The following is a 26,038-nucleotide window of genomic DNA, read 5'->3' on the forward strand; positions in this document are numbered from 1 at the left end:
ATGAATCAGGGGGATACAAATTTTGCTGATACTGTCCTGGAAGTTGCTGAAAGAATTAGGCTCTACCTCTTCTCCCACAATTTCTTCTTCTACCCTGTCCCCACCTTCAGAAGTTGATATTGAACTGCTGAAGTTGAATATCCACTAACTTTATCTTTTATTTCTTTTCTTCCCTAATGATATTGTCTGCTACATACTGTGACTGATTTACAATTTCATGAATGCCTACACTTGGCCATTTCAAACAAACCTTTTTAGTCTGTTCTTTTATAGGTGGTAACAAGCCTGGTAAAGGTGGATGAGTTTAAGTACTTGGGATCAACAGTTCAGAGTAATGGTGAGTGTGGAAGAGAGGTGAAGAAGAGAGTACAGGCAGGGTGGAATGGGTGGAGAAGAGTGTCAGGAGTGATTTGTGACAGACGGGTACTAATAAGAGTGAAAGGGAAGGTCTGCAAGAGGGTAGTGAGACCAGCTATGTTATATGGGTTGGAGACGGTAGCATTGACGAAAAGGCAGGAGTCAGAGCTGGATGTGGCAGAGTTAAAGATGTTAAGATTTGCACTGGGTGTGACTAGAATGGACAGGATTAGGAATCAGTATATTAGAGGGTCAGCTCAGGTTGGACAGTTTGGAGACAAAGCAAGAGAGGCAAGATTGCGTTGGTTTGGACATGTGCTGAGGAGGGATGCTGGGTATATTGGGAAAAGGATGCTAAGGATGGAGCTGCCAGGTAAGAGAAAAAGAGGAAGACCTAAGATAAGTTTTATGGATGTGGTGAGAGAGGACATGCAGGCGGTTGGTGTGAAACAGCATGATGCAGAGGACAGGAAGAAATGGAAACAGATGATCCGCTGTGGCGACCCCTAACGGGAACAGCCGAAAGAAGATGATGAACAAGCCCTCTACAAAAGTTGCTGTCAACCCACTGACTGCTGCACCATCCGTAGGCTATGGATTTTTAGAGAAGGCTTCAAATGCATATACCATGCATTACAAATAAGCATCAATAGAGTCATTGTTTCTTTGCACAAATAGCTTTTATTCTTGCCCAGTTAGAGGCAGAGGGACATGCTGTGGCTATGGCTTTTAAGAGGTTAAATCTATCAGCTAGAAACCCATCATCTGTGTATTTCAGAATATTATCAACTAGGTTAGATTTTTCCAATATTTTCCTAAAAATATTGGGAGGTTTTAAGGCTTTTAGTACAGCTCTCAGGTCTTCGATGGTAGGGTTTTGCAATGGTACATGTCCTTCTAAGATTTTTATATATTTTTCTTGAGTGTGTTCAAATGGGAGGGAGATAATCTACAAAGGTTTGAAAATACACTGCAGTCCGTGGCCATAACACTCTTATAGTAGATTCAGTCTTACTATCTCTAGCTGCTGTGGGTTTGTGACTTCTCTCAAAGGGTGCATCTATGTGGAAGGTATACTAGAATCAGAAGAAGAATCAGAATATGTCTCTTTTGCAGGTTGGCTTGCAGGAGATGCCCACTGATATTCCCCCATCAATAACAATTGGTGATCGAGTAATAATGTGCTTAATTTTACCCAAAGTACTAATTCTTTGTCAGTTTTTATTAGGAAATGTTTTAACTTTCTCCCATATTTATGTTTGTGATATGATTGTTTTCCTTTATTAGTTATATACATTAACATTTGATCTGATGTTATTAACAGGTCGATATTGGCAAAATTTGGTGCTGCGGTAGTGTTGTCGCCTCACAGTAAGACGTTGTCCTGTTCGATTCTCAGCTAGAGCATCTTCTGTGTGGAGACATGCGTGAATGGGTGTACCTTTTTTGAAGGTTGTGCATCAGAGCTGACAACTCAGCACGTAAAAATCTACTGCCAATCACTAGCGGACCAGAGTTCCGCTGTAGCGACCCCCTAACTGGGAAAAGCCGAAAGACACAACATACCGTGACCCAGAGGGGACTGGAAGTGCTGGAAGTAACTTGGACTGCATCCAGGGAAGTGGAAGTTGTTTCTGCTAAACTCACCTCCACCTGCCCTCTCAAAGAGGGAGAACTTTCAGCTTCTTGAGATCTGGGTGGATTATAAGATGGAGGGGGTGCAGATGATAATGGAAGCCTGTTATCATCTGAAGACTCTGACTGCAAGAGTGATAACTTCTCTAGCTGTCTTAAAGAATACATACATCAGGAACAGCACTTTTTGTCTGCACATTTTTGTAAAGTGCAGACTATTCTATTAGCTGCCTGCAGTTGTGACTTCAATCTAGGCGAGTTATATTTTAAGTTTCAAATTACAGATTCCATTTACTTATTTTTTGATTATTCTTGCCAGTCATTAAAAACTGATCAACAATAGGCTGGTACTTTGTTACCTTTCTGTTTCAGTTTATATTTTTATATTTTCTAAAATTTTCTTATCAAAATATCCTTTTTTTCCAGACACTGTAAAGCTTTATATTTTCTCATGAGCTCCATACATTTTATCATATGATTACAACTGTCTACATCATACTTATTAAGCATATATCTGTCTAGAGTCCCTAGCTCCATCTCCAGCTCTTAAAACCACTTGTACTGGCACCCATTATAAAAACTCACTTTCCTATCAAAGGGATAGATGTGCAGCTATAATTAAGACCACTCATATTCCCAATGAAGGAATTGTCTGTTATTTTTACTTTATATTTTATTTAGAAACCATTATCACTCTTGATAATGCTTTTCCAAGTCCTTCTACCAGGGCATCATATTCTCTCTGACAAGGATTCTCTGTCCTTGCATATATTGATTAACATCCCACTACCACGCAATTATACCTAAAACATGTTAGGAGAAGTGATCACACAGACATCCAAATTCCTTGAGTCATACAATTTACACGCTCTTGTGCAATCAAAACTAGTGAAGAATGTTTTAGTAAAACTTACCTATAGAGATTTTAAACTCTGCTGAAATTTAAAAATTGTATCCTGTCACAGCAGAAACTTGCCTGACAGAAAACCTTTCGCTCTCTTTAGGGCCCAGTGGCAATTTCTAATGCAGCAACACACAAATGGGTTAGAATTCCGAACAGCACAGCAACAAACTGTTAAAAGTATCAAATAACCTTCACACGAGACAGTTTAAACAGACAGATTTCTCAGAAAGACATGTATGTGACCTGGCAGACTAGGAAGTCAAGATCCTGTCTCTCTGAATTTCCAGAATCATAATGTTTTATACCCTTTTCCGTTAAAACGAACATTATTGTAACAATTATAAAACTGCCAATGACCAATTAGAAATGAACACTAGTACTAATTTTGCTAAGATCTCATGACTGCTTGTTTATGACATTCCATATTAGGCAAGGGTTCTGAATTCCATAATACAACTTCTTTACTCAGAACAAACCTTATACTTTTATAACCCTGCCAACACTTACTAATATTAGAAAGGAAGCAAGCTAACAGATAACATACTGAAGGACAGTCTGAAATTTCATACTGCCATGAAAGCATATTAGAAATGAAATACACACACACTAATGTTTACCCTTCTCTGTACGTCTCACCCTTAAAAGCTTTAATTAACCTGAAATATAAGGGTGGTGCGTATGGTGGCTGAGGACTACTAGTTGGTGTTTGTGGCATCATACCTCTTAAATGTCCAGAATTTTGCAGAATATTCCTGAAGTTGTTTCAAATGTTTGCCCTGTCCCTTGTAAATGTTTCGATTTTATAGAAAGTCACTTAAGCATTTCAGTTGGTTAGTAATGCCAGATACTAGAGCTTCATTCTTCTTATTATTCCAACAATAGAACCCGATGCAAAACCTATTATTCCATTAACTTTTTTAAGTGAATTAGAATAACATTTAGATATTGTCCCTGATTTGGGGCCTTTCTCCTCCCATTACTTTTGACTTTGTCCAGAAGTTTTGAACAAAGAAGTTGAGAGGTATATATGATATGTTGTAATGTATATGTAGAAGATTAAATTATTTATGAAAGTCTGTATGGGTGGAGATGGAGGAGGGATCTCTTGATATTTGTTTGTTGCAACAAGTAAGGTGATTTACTTCTTTCCAGAAAAGCATTAACCTTTTAATCAGAGAGTTTTGCCTTGTCATGGGTTGGAGTCAATTGAGACATTTGCTTTTGCAATTGCATCTATGTTGGGCTTAGATTTGTATAGACATAAGATGATACTTCCTTTTTTATTTCCTGGGCTTGCATAAAAACTGCACTTGTAGCCCAGAAAAAAATGATGGCTAGAGGGGTTATCTGATTTGAGCCAGAATTCAATTATGGCAAAGATGCCTATATTGTAATGTGCAACAAAATATGATAATTTGGTCTAATTTAATCCCAAAACTGCATATTTATAAATAAACTGGAAAATGTGTGTATGTTAGTTTATTTGGATAGGCAGGAGGTAAATGGAAGACCTGGATTGGATTTAATGTTTGCTTTCAGAAAAAGCTTAAAGTAGTATTAAAGTGAATTTAAGGAGGGATTTAGGTAACTTTATGGATTTATTTGAGAGATGCTAAGTGTGTTTGAAAGGCTGGAGTATGGTAAATATAGCGTTTTAGGGGAGATTATAGCAAACCTTTTTGAGGGGGAAGGTCAGGTGATTGTGGTCTGAGGATAGGAGTAGGGTAACAGATATGGGATATTTATTAGATCAGGAGTTTTGTTAAGGCTGTGGAAACTTTGAGTATGAGGAGATGGGGATAGCAGTATGTATAGCAGAAGAATATGGAGAAGTAATATGTTGGCATAGTGCAGAGGATGAAGGAAGAAAGCAGTGTGTATGTTGTAGAAGAGGGGTATTTTGGTTGTATATTTGTTTTGTAATGATGTAGTGGATTGGTAGTTTGATTAGATATAACAGTGTTGTAGATTGTGAGTAGACATGTTGGATAAGGACTAAGGAGTAATTAGGGATTGTAAAGCAGCTGTGGGATGAGGAGTTATGTCTCTGTTAGGCTGGGCAGATAAAGTAAATACTGTGGGAAGAAATAGCCAGGGAATTGTTATGGCTAGGCTTCCTAGAGCAGATAGCCTAGTACCAACGTATGAAACTATAAGGAGTAAGGTTAATTTTGGTGAAGGCAGTGCTACTAAAAACTGTCTTTCTTATATATGTGTGTGATACATTCAATAAATTTGACGACCTGAAGGGGTGGTTGGGGAACTGAGGGTTAGAGGGACCCCCACACACACACACACGTGCTAGCAGGAATTAGTCTCTATGTGTATGCACTGAGCACATGGATCTTAGCAGCGATCAGATAAAGCAACCAAACACCGTACAGAGCTAAGTTTAAAAGTATAATTAACCTACAAAAAATATGGTACTTACAGTCGTTCACTCTAGTCAGATCAGTAAGTGGACCTGTAAAGAATTATGGGAGGCAGCCATAAGGAGTAACTCAAACAGAAGACAGTTAATCCAGGGAGAGGGGCACAAACAAAAGTAAATAGCAGGACACTCATGAGCCCAAAAGACGGGAAGTAGATTTAAATACATAAGAGTGTGGGAAGTGTATTCAGTCAATTGTTTCCCATGCAGCAGGAGTCATAAAGGTGTTCTTATTTGCAGTTACAAGTAATTTCCATTTCACTCTCTGATGAGAAGAATCCCATACCAAGATTAGTTGTGAATATTAGCTGTTCTTTAATTGTAAATCCTGGTAGAGAGGAGAACTCCTACACCAGTGGAAAAAATTACAGTGAAAAGACAGTACAGTCAGTAAAGATAATTATTTAGCTAACAGGACCATTACAACTGCCAACTTGCAGACAGTTACAAGAGTTAGAGATGCAGGACATTAAAAAGGAAGTAGGAAAGTAGGGTAAAAGAAGTGTACAGGAACATGAAGTGGGAAGGGGACATAAAAAATGGAAAACTGTAAGAAAATATTGGTGAAATTTGCAGAGTAATGGAAAGATGGATACCAGTGGATAGAGTTAAGCTAAAGAGTTACAGTTATAGACCTCACAGTTAGAAACAGCAATTAAAAAAAAACATTAATATAAGGCTTTGGATAGATGATGCATAGTGTCAACTTATGAACAAAACAGTACTGCAGTTCATCCATTAAAGTGAGTAGAAAAAAAATAATATAGAGTAACAAAAGCCGCAGCAGGGCTAGCCACCCCGTGATGTAAACTTGGCTCAACATGATTATCACTGCTGAGGTGACACCCCGACCCCATGTGCAAAATGGGAAAACAGGTTGAGGATGGATGGAAGGATGGAGTAACAAAAGCACAGCAGTGATACCCCAACCATGAAAGACTTAACACGTGCAAAAAGCAAGTGTCACTATTGGACTGTATTTAACAGCATCTAGTAAACGTTGTTATCTGACTGGAGCCAAGCAGCGTCTGGTAAACTCTTGATATCTGCATTCATACACACACACACACACACATATATATATATATATATATATATATATATATATATATATATATATATATATATGTGTGTGTGTGTGTATGTATATAATCCAAGATATATATATATATATATATATATATATATATATATATATATATATATATATAAATATATATGTGTGTGTGTGTGTGTATGTGTATGTATAATTCAGCATTATACCATGACCCCCCCCCAAAACGTGCACGCTGATTGTCCAGCGTGCACATTGTAAATCGAGTTATACTAATGGAAAAGGTCCGTCGCCGGACTTTTTCCATTAGTATAACTCTACTTTTAAAACACTGTCTCGCTATGTTAAATGGGTTTAACATAGCGAGACAGTTTTAAAATAAGCAACGGACATCTCCGTTGCTTATTTTAAAGCTGTCTCGCCATGTTAAACCCATTTAACATAGCTAACAGTAAAAAGCAACGGAGATCTTGCTTTCTCCGTTGCTTTTGCCCACAGCTCTGATGTACTGCGCAGTACATCAGAAATGCCGCGGATGCCAGACATCTGCAGAAGGGCAGTAAACAGGCATTATACTATGCCATTATTTAAGAAAAGTAATAGTTTCTTTTCTTAATAATGTCATATATAGCAATAACCCACTTCTGGGTGTGGGTAATGCTGTATTTACCCACGGTTGGCTTTGTTTGGTAAACCACGCCAACCGTGGGTAAATCCAGCATTACCCACACCCAGGCGTGGGTTATTGCTATATTATACCATGACCCCCCCAAAACGTGCACGCTGATTGGCCAGCGTGCACATTGTAAATCGAGTTATACTAATGGAAAAGGTCCGTCGCCGGACTTTTTCCATTAGTATAACTCTACTTTTAAAACACTGTCTCGCTATGTTAAATGGGTTTAACATAGCGAGACAGCTTTAAAATAAGCAACGGAGATCTCCGTTGCTTATTTTAAAGCTGTCTCGCCATGCTAAACCCATTTAACATAGCGAGACAGGTTTTAAAAAAAAGCAACGGAGAAAGCAAGATCTCCGTTGCTTTTTTTACTGTTTCGCTATGTTAAATGGGTTTAACATAGCGAGAAAGTTTTAAAATAAGAAACGGACATCTCCGTTGCTTATTTTAAAACTGTCTCGCTATGTTAAACCCATTTAACATAGCGAAAACAGTAAAAAAAAAAAAGCAACGGAGATCTTGCTTTCTCAGTTGCTTTTGCCCACAGCTCTGATGTACTGCGCAGGCGCGCAGTACATCAGAACTGCTGCGGATGCCAGACATCTGCGGAAGGGCAGTAAACAGGCATTATACTATCACAAATAACCAGCAAATGAAAGATGGAACTCAGTAAATAGCGTAACCAGTAGTTTAATATCCGCTTTCGTAAAAACTTCTTCAGAATACAAAAAAGACCATGATTCAATGCATTTAAATACTCAAACAATTAACAACCAATTACTTAATTAAAATCAATCAGCCTGATTATTTAAAAAAATACATTCTATTTTTTTTAAAAAAACCAAAAGGAATTAGTTTCCTTGTTCACTTGTAATTTCCTGTGTTTTAAAAAACATTTAATGTTGATATAATCATTAAGACCAGGGAACTTGTCCGATTTGAGTTTAATCTGCCACACAGTTTCACGCTGTTCTAAGAAATTCTTGTAATCTCCTGCCCTAAGATCAGCATGTGCAACTTCCAAAACTGAAAATAAAAATTTCTTGTATCCATTACAAGTTTTGGTGTGTTTATACAAGGCATTGTTTTCATCACACGTCTTGATACTGTAAATGTGCTCTCTAAGAGTTCCATCTTTCATTTGCTGGTTATTTGTGTTAGTTATTTTTTGGCGTTCTTTTTTCTAGGCATTATACTATGCCATTATTTAAGAAAAGTAATAGTTTCTTTTCTTAAATAATGTCATGGTATAATAGCAATAACCCACTTCTGGGTGTGGGTAATGCTGTATTTACCCACGGTTGGCTTTGTTTGGTCCCTCGGGCTTCGCCCTCGGGACCAAAACACGCCAACCATGGGTAAATCCAGCATTACCCACACCCAGGCGTGGGTTATTGCTATATTATACCATGACAGCCGAAAAACGTGCATGCTGATTGGCCAGCGTGCCCGTTGTAAATCGAGTTATACTAATGGAAAAAGGTCCGGTCGCCCGGACTTTTTTCCATTAGTATAACACGGTTTTTTAAAACACTGTCTCGCTATGTTAAATGGGTTTAACATAGCGAGACAGCTTTAAAATAAGCAAACCACGCCAACCGTGGGTAAATTTAGCATTACCCACACCCAGGCGTGGGTTATTGCTATATTATTTACCCAGCTATCTGTTAAACAATTTTTAGCAATAAATGCGTAATGGAGTTTTCAGACTTAAAATGAGGGACACTACGCATGACATACAGCTGCATTGACAAAATGCTAAAAAAAAAATCAGGGATTCGTTTAAAATATTACTCTTAATTCATTGTAAAAAGTTAATAGACAACAGTCAGGTTTTCCATCAATATGCAATTTAGAAAATTAAGTGTGAAACTCTGATGTCTGGCTTTACATTCGAACGTTATCCTCCCCTTCAGTACCAGAAAATCAAAACATTTACTAGAGAAAGTAATGGACAAACATACGAGTCAGTATTTGGGCTAGTAGAGAGGAATGCAATTATACTTTTTTTGTATCTGTATTGCTGCCGAGTTGTTGGACTCAACCATACAAAAATAATGTATTATGTACCAGATACTGCCTACAGGTTCTAGAAAGTAGTAGTTGAGCCGCCCTGGATAAGTATATCATCTTCCGTGAAAACAAGAATGAAATGTACACTGAGGAAACTGGCAAACTAACAGTTTAAAGAAATGTATCAGAACTCCGAAACCAGAGGAAAAAATGCCAGTGAAATAAATTGCGCAGTAGGCGCATGCGGTGACATGGGCTTCCCTTAAGTATGACTTGCTAGGAAACAGACATTTCGGAACGAAAATGGAAAAGCGCAACGAGGGTTAGCAGAACAAACCAGGAACTACTGGAATATATGATGAAAGGATTATAAACCCAGGAGGTAGGCCATTAAATGCCAGTCTCAAGTGCTGCCGCGAAAGCCGCCGACAAAACTATTCAGAGCGGAGGTTCGTCAGCCAGTATCTAAGGTAAGCAAGCGCAGGAAGAAAAGTTGTGTCTCAGACTGGAGAGTGTTGTGTTGGGGTAGTTTTTGGTTAAATAAAAAATAAAACGCCCCTCGTTTTAGCGAAGTAGACTGGACTCTTCGCATTGTCGGGTAGTATTAGTACGCTCGATGAAATAGTTTTTTCAGTAATTTAGTGAATGGGTTTCTAGGTGTACTGAAGTTTTGAAGAACAAGAGAAAGAGAAGAGAAAAAATCGGCAAAAGTTACACCCTAGGATTAGCAGTGCCAGTGCTCTTAGTCATATTTCCTGCCACAGTCTTATTTATAAACACGTGTTTGTCGTCCAGAGAAGTTGTTTTAAAGTTGTGCACTTCTTTTGTGCTTTTTCTTTGAGACCCCAAAAGTTCAGGATTGAAGTAGAATGTTAATGGATCTGAGATGCTTTTTGTAAAGGTAGGTCGAAATGTTTTAGCCTACGACAATATGATCGCTTTTATATTTTTTAAATTCTAAAAAAAAGTGGATTTTGGATACTTTTCAGTCGAGTACTATATCGTCGATTGCTTTACACACTACAAATCCCTTCTGTGCTGCATATGTTTGGCCAGCAGCACTTTTTAATGGTAGTGGTGGTGGGGTGGGGGTGCTGTACCTGGTTGACTTGCAGTAAAGATATTTTACTTGTATTCAGGAAGCTGTGTGTGTCTGCTGCATAAGTGACTTCTTTATTTGATACATACATGATTTATATCATATCTTATTCCTAACTGTTCAAAGTGAAACTGCCAGGATTAGCATCATATCCAGGCTTGAAAATGAAACAGTTTCATGACGGATTACCACAGCATAAGTAGTTTTTGCATGAATAACATATCTATAGCTTTGGTGTTATTTGCGTTGCCAGCTATTTGTTAAAGTAAATGTATATACTGAATATTTATTGCTTTTCTCCTCCGTTTATGCTTTCATCATCCAATTTTTGACTAAAACGCATACATTAAGAACAGTTGTTAAAACCGGATAGAAATTAAATTATTTCCATTCATTCATAACACTTAACTCATCCAGTAGCACACCCTCCGTACAAAAATACAAAACATTATCTGTATTATCGTAATTATTGTAATATGAAAGCAAATCATTCTGGATGTCCACTAACATAAATAAAATCAACAAAAAAATTAGCATATACAGTTTATCTATGGACTCCCAGGTCAACAAAAATATTAGAAATTTGACTGAGGATTAAAAAAAGACTATTAGATTTATAAAGGCTCCATGAACTTGGGTTGGCATCTGAGGCCAAAAACCATTACAAATCCTTCTTTAGTTAATGTTAGAAAAGTAGGAAACAACACTCAGTATGTATAGAAGAAATATTAAATGACAAAAACTACTTGGACCCAGTGGATATTGCCAATATACTAGCAAATAAATTTAGGGCAAGTTTCACTTAAGCCCTTCTTTCTCCCTTTCTCTCAAACCTCCCTTCATCAGTAAAGAACATGCACTAAAAGGGCTGTTCAAGACAAGAAGGGGACTGGGACTGTTGATGAATGTGGCCAAACATGCCCTGGTGGAATATCTTTAAGCTGTTTAACCTGGCTACAGGCTCAGTCATGGAGTTATAGTGGCACTACTACTGGCCTTGGAATTGTAGACCCGCTTTGGGACGGCTTTGTGCGATTTTGCGCATAGCGCAGCATCGGGCAGTTCCGCTTAATTGGGTTTAAACCATTCTCGGCTCCAAAAGTCTGCTCTTCACTTTTTCCCTTAGAACTGATCTAGTTCTCATAATAAACACCCTATTCCTACTCTAAAGCCTGGCACTTGCTCACTAAAGCAATTATATTAGTCAGCACTAAAAAATTAAAAGCACTACACCCTCACAAACTCCCCTTGAGTACCTTGTTCCCCATTGGCCCTTTTTTTCAATTATAAAGGAATTCCCAATACTATTCTAGCATGTCCAAAGGTCAGTTGTCAATCTCCTCTCCGGTCCAGCTGGTGAATCTGGGAATCTTGAGGCAATGTTACAACTGCCTCATGTACACAGACAGCCCTCTCCTCCTCCCAACAAATTCCAACACATGTGAGAGATGCAACCATATAGCCAAACTGGAGGCTAAGCTCTCTCAACTCAGTACTGGCGTAACTAGTCAGGAGGAGAAGGAAACCACACTCACTACAATTCCAGTCTCACATAGACCTACCACGACAGCAAACCAAACACATAAACACACAAAAACATACTCGGAGGCTCTAAATAAAAATCTGCCTAAGCAGCAGAGACCTCCAAAGCAGACACCCAAGCAACCACTACCCCAAAACAAAACACATGCAACACATAGCTCACAAAGCCAGTGTGCCGAACAGTCACAGCCCTTAAGGCTAAACAACACACCTAATACACTTGTAATAGGTGACTCTATCGTCAGGCACACTGACGTCCCGTTCACCAGGCTGAACAAGGAGAAGGTCACGGTGAGCTGCCTATCGGGCGCTAGGATCCACCACATAACACAAGCACTCCGGTCACTCCAAAGCAAGTACAAATATGACTCTGTCATTGTCCATGTTGGTGTGAATGACTTGAGACGTACTTCCCTGGACTACATGAAAAGAGACATAGAGAGGAGCTCTCTGAGCATGTAGCCCAGGCCGGTATGACCTTGACCTTGAGTAGCATCTTACCCTCACCAAGAATGATGCCACAATATGAAGACAAGATGATCAATTTCAACAATTGGCTTTAAGTATTGGTGTCATTCAAAGGGGATCCAATGCCTGTCAGCCTGGGATGACATGCTCGACAAGCCACGATGCTTTGCTAGGGACGGCTTGCACCTGTCACCCCTGGGCTTTTGGATATTGGCAAAGGCTCTTGCCACCCCCATAGTGCCTTTTTTAGGCAAGGCTCAAAAGACAAACCCACCTCCATAGGTATCACAAGGGATAAGAAACTAAGAGTAATGCTACTCAAAGCCAGAAGTCTAAACCTCAAGATGCATGCACTCAAAACTCTCCTTAGCATGGAGAACATCGATATCTGTGCAGTAACAGAAACCTGGTTCAAGGCTCCCGAGAGCACCCCAGCACTACCAGGTTATACCTCATACCATGCATTTCGGCCCCAAAACTTGGACCGAACCACAAAAGGAGGGGGAGTATCAATATTCGTCAAAGATACCCACACCTCCAGGTTGGTGGCACAGCACGAAGCATCAGAGACTATCCATGTGCAACTAACAGTGGGTAAAACTGCCTTCCAGTTTATAGCCTGCTACAGACCCCCCCCCAAACCCAGGAACCCCACTTGGCCTTCCTGAGAACACTGGAAAATATGAAGGTCTCTCCAAACACCATTATATCGGGCGACTTCAACTACCCAAACATAGACTGGGAGCATTACTCTAGCTCCAACACCCTAGCACAAAGGTTCCTAGAACTTATAAACTCAAATGCTATGGAACAACTTGTTACCACTCCCACAAGAGGGGAAAACATACTGGACCTGATCATCACCAACATGGGGGTTCTATGCTCCAGACCAGAAATGTATCCCTCACTGGTAAGATCAGACCATAAACTAATCTCACTGGATATTCACATCCTGACCCCACCCCCTGCCCAGAAAACAACAGCGAAAAACTTCTCTAAAGCAAATTTCACACTCCTCAAAACCGAGGTGGAATCCTTCAAAGCCCCCTGGCCTGTGGAAAATATGGCCCAGACCGCAGAATCCTTTATAAACGCATTCTATGAACACCTTCAGGAATGCATGGATCATGCAATCCCAAATAAAACCAAGACCCAATCCTCCAAAGGCAGGCGTCCTGTCTGGTGGACCCCAGCCATAAACAAACTATACAATAGAAGGAGGAAGCTACTACATGATAGAGCAAAATCCCAAAAGGGAAGGCATCTCTGATCAGTATTAGCAAAAAACTACGGGCACTCATAAAATCGTCTAAGGCCAGCTTCGAGAGAAAAATTGCACAGGACACTAAGGATAATCAGAAGGCTTTCTTTAGTTATGTTAGGAACCTGGGTGGGAATTCCCAGATACGCTCAGAATTAGTCCAAAATGAAAAAAAATACACCGAACCCACAGACATTGCCAACATCCTAGCTGACAGGTTCAGTGCAAACTCCCCCCTCCCCACCAAAAGGGCAAATATCTATCCCAGCAGAGTGCTGCCCCCCTGACATCTCAGATGCTCAGGTAAGAGCCGCCCTCTCCAAAGCAAAAATACAGCATCAATGGGACCAGACGGTGTCCCGGGCTGCGTCCTACATGAACTCCAAGAAGAGCTAAACCAAAACATAAAACTACTGTTCAGTCTCAGCCTTACTACAGGATATGTACCCAAAGAGTGGCATACAGCAGCAGTGGTCCCTCTCCACAAAGGTGGTGCCTCAACAGATCCTGGAAACTATCGCCCCATAAGCCTGACTAGCTTGGTCTGCAAAGCTGTGGAAAGGATCATCATGGACCTCATAAATGAAAATATAGGGGACCTACAGACACTGGATCCTACCCAGTTCGGCATTGTTAAGGGCAGATCCTGCCTCTTAAACCCGGTCGATTTCTTCGAAACAGTCACCAAGGCCATTGACAAGGGAAGGTGGTCCACACAGCCTACCTGGACCTCGCAAAAGCCTTCGATACAATACCCCACTCAGGCATTATAGATAAGCTCACCAGCTTAAATATAAACCCCTATGTCACTAGATGTGTTGCAAACTGGCTCAAGGACAGAACCCACATGGTTAGAATTGCTGGAGCCATGTCAGACTCCAAACCAGTTACAAGTGGCGTCCCACAAGGCTCAGTCCTGGGACCTCTCTTGTTCGGTATATATTTTTCGGAGGTACAGGCCAGCACGGAAGGACTGTGGCTGACCAAGTTTGCAGATGACTGCAAACTTGGTGCCATAATCGACTCTCCAGCCGACACAAGCATCCTACAAAAGGGCCTCATAGAAACAGACAACTGGTGCCAGAGCCATGGCCTCAAGCTAAACGCCAAAAAGTGTATAGTCATCCCCTTTGGCAAAAACAAAGTGCCCACAAATTACCACATAGGTGGTAATCCATTAAGTACGGAAGAAGTAATTAGGGACCTGGGGACCCAAGTTGATAGCAATCTCTCATTTGAAAACCACGTGGCCAAAGTGGTTAGAAAAAAACTTTATATAGCCCACCTAATCATGAAGGGATTCACATCTAGATCAGGGGAGGTCATCGTGCCTCTTTACTCATCCCTCATCAGGCCCATAATTGAGTACAATGCCCCTTTTGGGGATGTACCTTACCAGACACCTGCAGCAACTGGAAAGACCCCAAACGTACCTCACCAAGAGGATCAAAGGGCTCAAACAGATGCCATATGCTGCCCGGTTAACGAAACTCCAGCTCTACTCAGTGGCATACCGCCTGCTCAGAGGCGATCTGTGCCTGACATATAAAGCCTTGTCCAACCCGGAATTAATGGACATGCTGCACCTCAGAAAATCCAAATCCCATCGAGCTACGCGCTCGAGAGACTTGAACCTCAGCACTGAAATAAATAGGACATGCTGGAGGGACAGATTCATATCCCAGAGGCTCCCTTCACTCTGGAATAAAATCCCAGTCCAGGTTAGGCAGAGTCCCTCATTGAATCTCTTCAAGAGAAATCTTGATGAGTGGATGGGAGATCGTAGGTTTACCCCGGGTATCACGTCTGTGTCACTGTTAGACAGAGGCACAGTATACTAACCTCGAAAAAGGGTATAGCAAAATTCATTTAAAATGGGTGGGGAAAGCCAAACACACTCTGGCTAGGCTTATAAATGTCCTAGGGCAGATAGCCTAGTATGAACCTATCAACCTACGAAGTAGTTTTGACGAGTCTCATTTCTAAGGCAATGGAATGTATTATAAGACTTAATTAACACTGATATTAAAAATTTTATCAGGCTAGATCCGCAAACATTTGGTTTGGCAAAAGGTTAATCCTGTACAATGAATGAACCAGGTAAATTTCCTCAAGAGTGTAATGCAAACTGTGGTCACAAAGTACACACCACTTATTGTGATTTGGTTAAAGTGTTTGACACCATCCACCATGTAAGCATGATTAATAAACTAAATGCATTACAAATAGATCCCTAAATGGCAAGATGGATAGCAAATTTTGTAAACGACAGATTTACTATGGTGCAAGTGCTAGAACTAATTCTGTTCAGTATTTGCTTTTTTGGCATGCAGACTAAAAACCAAGACCCATGGTTAACCCAATTTATGGATGACTGCAAAGTGAGAGTCATTGTCAAATCTCCTCTAACACGGAAGTCCTCCAGTAGGAAGTTACACTTATAAATGCTTTGCGTATTGAAAATGGGTTTAAAATATATGCTAAGAATGCAACATTATCACATTTGAAAGACAGACCATTTCCCCAAGCATAAGGCATTGACAACATCTACTTCCAAATGCAAATGTAGTTAGAGACCTTTGAATCTGGGTTAAGTATCTTTGATCACCGTGTAGTAGCTGTTGTCAGGAAATCCTTTGTGGTGTAGTTGATTGCCAAGGGAATGCCATCAAGATCTAAAGAAGTTATTGTCCTCTTGTATTCAGCACTAATCAAGCCAATTATGGAAAACACTGCCCCTTTGGGATGTCCCTCATTTGAAATATCAAACAGAAAGACCCCAGAGATTCCTAACAAAGAAAATCACAGACTTAAAATCCCAAAGCTACCAGAAAAGACAAAAAGCACTGTCCCTCTTTTCTATGTCATACAGGTAATCAGAGACCCAGTAATCCAGGATTTCTTGTATTTTCACAAATCAAACAGTCCCATAAGTACTAGAACAAGGGATCTAAACCTGCTTCAGCAGATCAGTAAAACAAGATGGAGAGGCAGACTCATTACTGTGTGCCTCCCTTGCCTGTGGAATACAATAAAGCAGTGTGATATTCTTATCTTCCTTTATGCGCGACATGGATAATTGGATGTGTGTTCATAAATTCAGTGTGGGCTTGATGAGCCTAGCCCTCTGTTGGAGGGGAGGTACCGTCTAGGTTGGGAACTTGCAAAACTTAATGGTTGCAAGACAGTAGAAGCTTTGAAGTTCCTTTGACCCCCCCAAGATGAAACTAGCTCATAGAAATGAGCACAACTGAGGCACTCTTTATAATCTGAAATGCCTACCTGTTACAACTAGAACCCGCACTATGGCAGTGCAGAGGATTAAGGTTGTGAACAGTTAAGCTACTTCTTGTAGTCCAGGGTTTGATTTTTCTCAGCCTGCACTTACTTACTATGTGACTGAGTAAGTCGTTTAACCAGACCGTGCTCTTGGGATGAATTTGAACAAAAGTCCTTGTGGATCATTAGTGCTGTACACTGTTAACAGATAAATAAGTAAATACATTTCTCTCCACCCTTACCTTAAAATCTTTATAGTCTTTTTTTCTTGCTAATAAACTGCTTATTAAATCCCCTCCATACTACATTAGGACACAAAATGATGATACACTTGCTGTTTAGAGACCACCCTTTCTGTCTTGCACTTGGTGAAAAGACCTGCTAAAATATCTTCATCTTTACAGACACAAGAATCACTGTACCCCTGTTCAGAGCAAAGCTCTTACAGCACGTAAAGAAAGCATACACCTGCTTTCTAGACAAAACATTACTACTTCAAACCATAAACAATCCATCACAATTATTAAATCAAAGGAGTATTGTCTTTCATTGGTTGAAACATACATCTTTACACTGTACATGTTACTCATACTTTAGAATATGGTAATACTGTACTGCTCCTGTGTTCATTATTTAGAAGTAGTAAGCCGCCGTGGTGCAGCGGTAGCATTGTTGCCTCACAGCAAGAGGTTCTCCCGTTCGATTCTCAGCTGGAACGCCTTCTGCGTGTAGTCTGCATGTCCTCCTCGCGGTCGAGTGGTGTTCGAAAGACATGCGTAGAATGGGCGTGCCTTCGATGAAGGTTGGGCGTCAAGCTGGCACCTCGGCACTCTTAAAAAAATCTACTGCCAAGCATTAGCGGACCAGAGTTCCACTGTGGCGACCCCTAACCGGGAAAAGCCAAAAGAAGAACAAGTATGCATATTTAGAAGTAGCAGAATATTATTTCAGGTGGTATACTTACGGACGTGTTCAAAATATATTGGGTTGTAAAGCTTGTGAAATGCTTGGTACGATTATGAAGATTCATACTGTGCATTTACAGAGTAGTTAGCAGCGGTAGTAGAGTCAGTAAGCAGAGTAATAAACTGGGTCATACTGAAGAGGCATTGAGTCAAAACGTGAACTATCTTTAAGGATGGCTCACATATTAATGTAGCACACTGTGACAGTATGAATTTTTGTGAAGCAAAACAGAATGTTCCATCTGAAGTTGAAAGTGCAGTTGTGCTAGGTGTGATAACGTTTTTCGGTTGTTTCACATTCTGAAAAAAAAAAATTGAATCACAAAAACTGTGAGGAAAATTTTCCTGCCCCCTGCAGGAATCATGTTAAAGCCCTTTCAGGAGTTTTCGCTGGTTACAATGTTGATGTTTTTTGACTGATGTTGTGGGAGTCAACCAAAAAGCATTCAACATTTCTTTACTTAAACAGAAGTGCAAATTTGACTAGGAAATGCATACCAGAATTGTTAAAAATAGTAACTGTAAGTGCATTAACACTAAAAATTAAGACGTATAATTCTGTAATAACTTAAAGTATTTCTTGTTTTGATGATTATATTTTACAGAGATTCTGACTTGTTTACTGGCTTAGGCTGTCTGTAAGGAGGCTGTTGAGTCTCATAAAGGTGTAGCTCAGCTTTGTGACAAACAGGAATGACTACAGGTCTGACAACCTGAGATTGAATAGTGGATGGGATGCTGGAAGAGATGGACATGAGAAAGTGGGAATATAAGTTCATAGGTGTGTAGTAGGCTAATGGTCCTGGAGCCTTTACAAGCCTAGCCCATAGGATTACCCTGGCATCATGCCACCCGACATTAGTTCCCAGTGCCTCTGTTGAGTAGAGCCACAGGAGTGATCCCCGGGATGAATTTTCTTTTTACCATCTACTCATCAATATTTCTCTTGAAGAGGGCCAGTGAGCTGCGCTGTTTGACATGTATGGGAAGTCTATTCCATAGCATAGGCAGTCTCTGGGTTATGAACCTGACCCTCCAGCATGTTCTGTTGATTGTGGTAATGAGGTTGAGGTCTCTGGAGCGTGTGGTGTGGAGGGATTGGGATTACTTTAGATGTAGCACTTCTAACAGTGCTGGGTCAGAGTCAGACATGGCTGTGTAAGTCAAGTAGAGATTGCCTCTAAGTAGGCGATATGAGACAAAGAATAGTTGGAGTTGTTTTAGTATGTCCGTATAAGACAAGTGTTTAAGGCATAGGATCATCTTTCTGAGGCACTTTTGCAGATTTTCCAGTTGTTGCAGGTGTCTAGTGAAGTGCATGCCAAATGGAGCATTGTACTCTATGATTGGCCTAATGAGGGAAGAGTAGAGGGAGACAATGACCTCCTTCTTCCTGGATGTAAAACCCTTAGTAATGAGATGTGCCACATAGAAAGACTTTCTGACCACAGTGGCAGTGTGGTGGTCAGAAGAGAGGTTGCTGTCAACCTGTGTTCCCAGATCTCTTATAACGCCTTCTGTGTTCGGTGGAAAAGAAACTGAGATGCCTCATAAAATCCTCCAAAGCTAGTTACGAAAATAAAATTGCCAAAGATTCCAAAGACAACCACAAAGCATTCTATAACTATGTCAAGAATCTAAATGGCAATGCTCAGATCTGCGCGGAGCTAAAACAGAATGGCATTAAATATACTGATCCAAAGGATATTGCCAATATCCTGGCAGATCGATTCAGTGCCAACTTCACCCCCCTCTCACTCCCTAAATGGCCCATCTCAATACCGGAAGATTGCCAAATTCCAGTAATAACGGCCACACAGGTACAAAACGCACTCTCTAAAGCCAAGAATACAGCATCCATGGGACCAGATGACGTCCCGGGCTGTGTACTACATGAACTACAATATGAACTGGCACCTCACCTAAGTGTCATGTTTAATCATAGCCTCACCTCAGGTTTCGTGCCCACTGAGTGGCGCAGAGCTACAGTTATCCCAATCCACAAGGGGGGGGAATCCACCTTGGATCCCGGAAACTACCATCCCATCAGTCTGACAAGCCTTATCTGCAAGGCCATGGAGCGTATTATCATGGAACTTATAAACAAAGACATTGGCAACCTTCAAACACTGGACCCCACCCAGTTTGGGTTTGTGAAGGGCCGATCTTGTCTCCTGAACCTGATTGACTTCTTTGAATCAGTCTCCAGAGCCATGGACAAGGGTAAGATGGTCCACACAGCCTATCTAGACCTTGCCAAGGCCTTTGACACCATCCCCCACTCTGGAATCATAGATAAACTTACTAAGTTGGGCATTAATCCCTATGTCACCCAATGGGTTGCTAAATGGCTTACTGATAGAACCCACACTGTAAAAGTAGCCAACTCCAAATCCAGCTCCAGACAAGTGACAAGTGGAGTACCTCGGGGTTCAGTCCTGGGGCCGCTCTTGTTTGGCATCTACTTCTCTGAAGTACAGGTCAACATTAAGAGACTCTGGCTAACAAAGTTTGCAGATGACTGCAAACTGGGAGCCATTATTGAATCCCCAAATGATGTGGATACTGTACAAAAAGGGCCTTACAGAAACAGATGCTTGGTGCCAGAGCCATGGGCTCAAGCTCAATGCCAAGAAATGTATTGTTATCCCCTTTGGGAAAAAACATGTATCCATGAATTACCATATAGGTGGCAGTACACTAAACACAGAAAGTGTGATAAGAGACTTAGGGACACAGGTGGACAGTGGTCTCACCTTCGATAACCACATCGCCACAACAGTCAGGAAATCCTTCTATGTGGCACACCTCATCACGAAGGGCTTTTCATCCAGAAAAAAGGAGGTCATTGTCCCACTGTACTCATCCCTCATTAGACCCATTATAGAATACAACGCCCCATTTGGTATGTACCTCTCAAGACATCTGCAACAACTGGAAAGGCCTCAGAAATACCCCACTAAAAGAATCACAGGCCTAAAGCAGATGCCCTATGCTGACCGCCTTAAAAAACTCCAGCTATACTCTGTCGCATATCGTCTACTCAGAGGCGATCTCTGCTTAACATACAAGGCCATGTCAAACCCAGAGCTGTTGGACATGCTACACTTAAAGAAATCCCAATCCCTCAGAGCTACACGCCCAGGGATCTAAACCTTGTCATCACAATAAACAAAACATGCTGGAGGGATAGGTTCCTGACCCAGAGACTCCCCAGACTCTGGAATAGATTGCCCATACATGTCAAGCAGAGTGCCTCTTTGGACCTCTTCAAGAGGAACCTTGACGATTGGATGGGAGAAAGGAAATTCACCCCAGGGATCACGTCAGTCGCCCTGCTAGACAGGGGTCCAGGAAAGTAAATAATGTGTGAAGAAATAGCCAGGGAATTGTTATGGCTAGGCTTGTATAGGCCCTAGGGCTGATAGCCTAGTACCAACCTATGAACTACCATCAATGTGGTAATTCATGGGAATGGAGTTTTTCCCAAAGGGGATGACGACAGATTTTTTGAAAGGCATTACTTCCAAGGCTTGAATACAGGACCCTGTGCACTACAGTCACAGTAATGTACCTCTACACCATCTGAGAATATGCAGCTTATGCCAGCTTTCCCCATCCTGGGGAGAGGGAGATGGCAGTTTCCAGTTGAGTAATTGCTCTCGTATGAGCAGAAGCTTTCATGACACCAGTGGCTGTGAATCGGGAGAATGTTGACTTGTTGACCTCAAGGCAGTGATAATAGTCCTCCTTGGGTATGCATGTGTAGTAGAATACATATAAAGAGGGAGGGCATAGGATGCCTCATTGGTGACAGAGATAGCACACATTAGCCACCGAGGGGTGGAATTTGGGCCATAAAAAGTGCAATCTTTGCTAGGATGTGGAGGTCAGAAATCACCCTTATGGCTGCCTGAATTGCCCAGTGAAGTAGCTGAAGTCAAACTAACTGACTGGCTAAATGGCATGGTGATAGTCATGAAATGGGACATGTTGAAAATATGTATGTATAGATTCTCAGGATTCAAACAATTGGATCAAAAGAGAGCATTGTTCATGGTAAGTGATTTTTAAGTAGTTGTGACTGCATCTAATGCTGAGTTTTTCTTTATACTGAAACGAAGGTTCTGGAAGATAGCCATATGAGTGTATCTTTTAATATTTATCTAAGTAGATGTAAATTTTTAAGATTGCCTTTTGAAATCCTGTCAGCTTCTGTAGTGTTTCTAAAATCAGTGGCTGACATGATTAAAAGGCTGGAAGATGACAGTATAACTAATATAACTGATGACCATTTAATATGAGTTGCTGCTAAGCAAGAACATTAGCTGCCTCTGTTTAAACTGCTAGACAGATAAAGGCAAATAAATTTAAAGCCACACAGAAATGTGTCAAGTATGTCTGTCATCCATTAACTAAGTTGGTCATTTACTGATTTATTATGGCCACAGACCAGATTGTGATAATGTGAGAGCAGCTAGAGAGATACATAAGCCTTAAAGTAAGTCATCTCTTATGTGGTTTTTTTGGTTTAGTACAGTATCTGTCCATATTTATTCCAGACATATGAGATATAACAGTACCTTGTAAGAAGTTACTAGAGCATAATGCTGCTTGGTCAGTGAAACAAAACATAAAATATTTAAATGTTTAAAAAGTTAGTTACTTAAGTTCCAGGATATAAAACAACCTGTTTATAGGTTCATAGCCTAGTATGAACCTATGAAGCTATCTGCCCTAGGGCATTTATAAGCCTAGCCAGAGTGTGTGTGGCTTTCACCACCCCTTAGGATGAGAATACTATACCCATTAGTTTGCCGTGCCTCTGTCCAGCAGTGATACAGAGATGATTCCCTGGGTAAACCTACGATCTCCCATCCACTCGTCAAGATTTCTCTTGAACCGAGTCAGTGAGGGGCTCTGCCTCACATGGACTGGGATTCTGTTCCATAGTGTAGGGAGTCTCTGGGTGATTAATCTGTCCCTCCAGCACGTCCTATTTATATCCATGTTGAGGTTTAAGTGTCTTGCTCTCGTGGCTCTGGTGGATTTGGATTTTTTGAGGTGGAGCATGTCCATTAATTCCGGGTTGGACATGGCCTTGTATGTCAGGCACAGATCACCTCTGAGCAGACGGTATGCGACTGAATAGAGCTGGAGTTTCTTCAGTCGGGCATCGTATGACATATGTTTGAGCCCCTTTATCCTTTTGGTGAGGAACTTTTGGGGTCTTTCCAACTGCTGCAGGTGTCTGGTAAGGTACATTCCGAATGGGGCATTGTACTCAATCATTGGTCTGATAAGTGAAGAGTACAGGGGTACAATGACCTCTCCTGATCTGGATGTGAATCCCTTCATGATCAGGTGGGCAATGTAGAAGGTCTTCCTAACCACTTTGGCAATGTGAGTGTCAAAAGAGAGGTTACTGTCAACTTGGGTCCCCAGGTCCCTAATAACTTCTTCCGTGCTTAATGGATTACCACCTATGTGGTAATTAGGGTTTACCTTTTTTTTCCCAAAGGGTATGACTATACATTTTTTGGCATTTAGCTTAAGGCCATGGCTCTGGCACCAGTTATCCATTTCTATGAGACCTCTCTGGAGGATGTCTGTGTCTGATGGAGTGTCAATTATGGTGCCCAGTTTGCAGTCATCTGCAAATTTTGTCAGCCACAATCCCCCTATGTTTGCCTGCACTTCAGAAAAATAAATGCCGAACAAGAGGGGGCCCAGGACTGAGCCCTGTGGGACACCGCTCGTGACCGGCTTAGAGTCTGACATGGCACCAGCAACTCTAACCCTGTGTGTTCTGTCCTTGAGCCAGTTTGCAACCCATCTTGTGACATATGGGTTTACATCTAAGCTGGTGAGCTTTTCTATGATGCCCGAGGTGGGGTATTGTGTTGAACGCTTTTGCTAGGTCAAGGTAGGCTGTGTGAACTGCCTTACCCTCATCAATGGCCTTAGTGACTGTTTCGAAAAAGTCGACCAAGTTCAAGAGACAGGATCTGCCCTTGACAAAGCCAAATTGGGTAGGATCCAGTGTCTGTAGGTCCCCAATGTCTTTATTTATGAGTTCCATTATGATCCTCTCCATAGCTTTGCAGAGAAGGCTCGTCAAGCTTATTGGGGCAGTAATTTCCAGGGTCCGTAGAAGCACCGCCTTTGTGGAGTGGGACCACAGTTGCCGTACGCCATTCTTTGGGTACGTATCCTGTAGTAAGGCTAAGATTAAACAGCAGCCTTATGTGTGGGTTTAGTTCCTCATTGAGTTCGTGTAGCACACAGCCGGGGACACCGTCCGGTCCCATTGATGCTGTGTTTTTTGCTTTAGAGAGAGCAGCTCTCACCTGGGCATCTGAGATGTTTGGGAGGCTAGACTCTGGTGGGATAGATATTTCTCCTTTTGGGGAGAAATTTGCACTGAACCTGTCTGCCAGTATGTTGGCAATGTCTGTGGGTTCAGTGATTTTTTTTATCATTTTGGACTAATTCTGAGCATATTTGGGAGTTTCCACCCAGGTTTCTAACATAGCTAAAGAAGGCCTTATGATTATCTTTTGTGTCATTAGCGATTTTTCTCTCAAAGTTGGCCTTGGATGATTTTATGAGTGATCGTATTTTTTTGCTAGTATTGATCAGAGATGCCTTCCCTTTTAGGGATTTTGTTCTGTCATGTAGTAGCTTTCTCCTCTTGTTGTAGAGTTTGTTTATGGCTGGGGTCCACCAGACCGGGCGCCTGCCTTTGGTGGAAAGGGCCTTGATTTTATTATGGATTGCTTGATCCATACATTCCTGGAGGTGCTCGTAGAAGGCATTTGTAAGGGTTTCAGCAGCGTGGGTTGTGGTTTCCACTGGCTCGGGGGCCTTGAAGGATACCACTCCAGTCTTAAGAAGTGTGAAGTTTGCTTTTGAGAAGTTCTTCACTGTGGTCTTTTGCTGGGGTGGGGTGGGATGTGGATCTCCAGTGAGATTAATTTATGGTCTGATCTCACCAATGAGGGATATACTTCCGGTGTGGAGCATTTTGTCCCCGTGTTTGTGATGATCAGGTCTAGTATATTTTCTCCTCTTGTGGGAATGGTGACTAGTTGTTCCATAGCATTTGAGTTTATGAACTCCAGGAACCTTTGGGCTAGGGTGTTGGGGCTTGAGTAATGTTCCCAGTCTATGTTTGGGTAGTTGAAGTCACCCAATATGATGGTGTTTGGAGAGACATTCATACTCTCCAGTGTCTTCAGGAAGGCTGTGTGGGTTTTCTGAGTTTGAGAAGGTGGTCTGTAGCATGTTACAAACTGTAGGGCAGTTTTACCTATGGTTAATTGCACCTGGATGGTCTCCGATGCTTCGTGCGTTGCCACTAACCTGGAGGTGTGGGTATCCTTTATGAATATGGATACTCCCCCTCCTTTTGTGGTTCGGTCCGGATTATTGTACACATTGATGCCATTTGGCGAGGGTTTTGTGCAGTTGTACTGCAAGAAATTAGACTGATAGCTTATGGTTGAAGAATTCAAACTGATAGACATGTTGTGCTCATAATGAAAAAGAAATGCTGACCATAGTTTTTGGTTGGCAGAAGTTTTCTGACTGTAGATATGGTAAAAAGACACACTGCGGAAACACCTTACCAGCACTTCAACATTTATTCAAGACACTTGCTCATAAAAACTCCAGAAAGATTACAAAGAGTGTGGCTTGCTGTCTTTGCAAAAAATACCAGTAGACTAATACTTGTAACTGATACTTTGAATACAGCTTACTAACAAGAATGCAGAGCAGACATAATGGAGATAGCTTTGGAAGTTCTTTGGACTGCTTCTGTAGTAATAATGTCCACTGCGGACTTGGAAGAGAGTAAAGTATGTACAAGGAAAAATCTGAAGGATTCATGTTGCTAGATTAAAGGTATTTCAAGCAAGTTGCAATTCACTGAATCTAACTCATTGAAAGCCATGGCTAGTGAACACTAGACAATTCAGTTTTGCAGGGGATAAGCCCTTCTACACCCCCTTGTGGGGAACATCCCTCAGGCCTATGTATAACTACTTTGCAGTAGCACAACAGTGGAATAAAGAGCGAAGTATATTTCAGCTAAAACTGACTTAGCTATTTACTTTGTTCAGTCAACACTCACTGAAGGGTGCTAAATCCATTGACACATTCTCTATATGACCGACAGTTGTTATGAGATATTAAATGGGTGGCCAGACGATACCATTTCCTTACATGTGAATAATCTTGTTTACATCCCATTTTGTGATGAACTTACTTTTGTGCAAGGCTTACGTTTTTAAAAGTGACAGTCATTCTTCCAGCTGTACATGAAGCCATGTTGAATAAAATGAGTA

General features: G+C 41.2%; 1 protein-coding gene across 5 annotated transcripts in view; it reads left to right on the top strand.

Annotated features, from left to right (window-relative positions):
- Nucleotides 1–9,163: 9,163 nt before the first annotated feature.
- LOC122804132 (N-acetyllactosaminide beta-1,3-N-acetylglucosaminyltransferase 2-like) overlaps nucleotides 9,164–26,038 on the top strand; it is a 273,832-nt gene continuing 256,957 nt past the window's right edge. For 2 of the 5 annotated variants that reach the window (XM_044073781.1, XM_044073782.1), the window contains exon 1: nucleotides 9,165–9,543. The gene's annotated coding sequence lies outside the window, so the exon portion shown is untranslated. Of the gene's footprint in view, nucleotides 9,544–9,609; nucleotides 9,975–26,038 lie in introns of those variants that run through there. The other 3 variants (XM_044073783.1, XM_044073784.1, XM_044073786.1) reach the window with 2 other exon arrangements.

This window comes from Protopterus annectens, chromosome 6.part0 (assembly GCF_019279795.1).
Source record: "Protopterus annectens isolate FY-2018-M chromosome 6.part0, PAN1.0, whole genome shotgun sequence".
Lineage (NCBI taxonomy): Eukaryota > Metazoa > Chordata > Ceratodontiformes > Protopteridae > Protopterus > Protopterus annectens.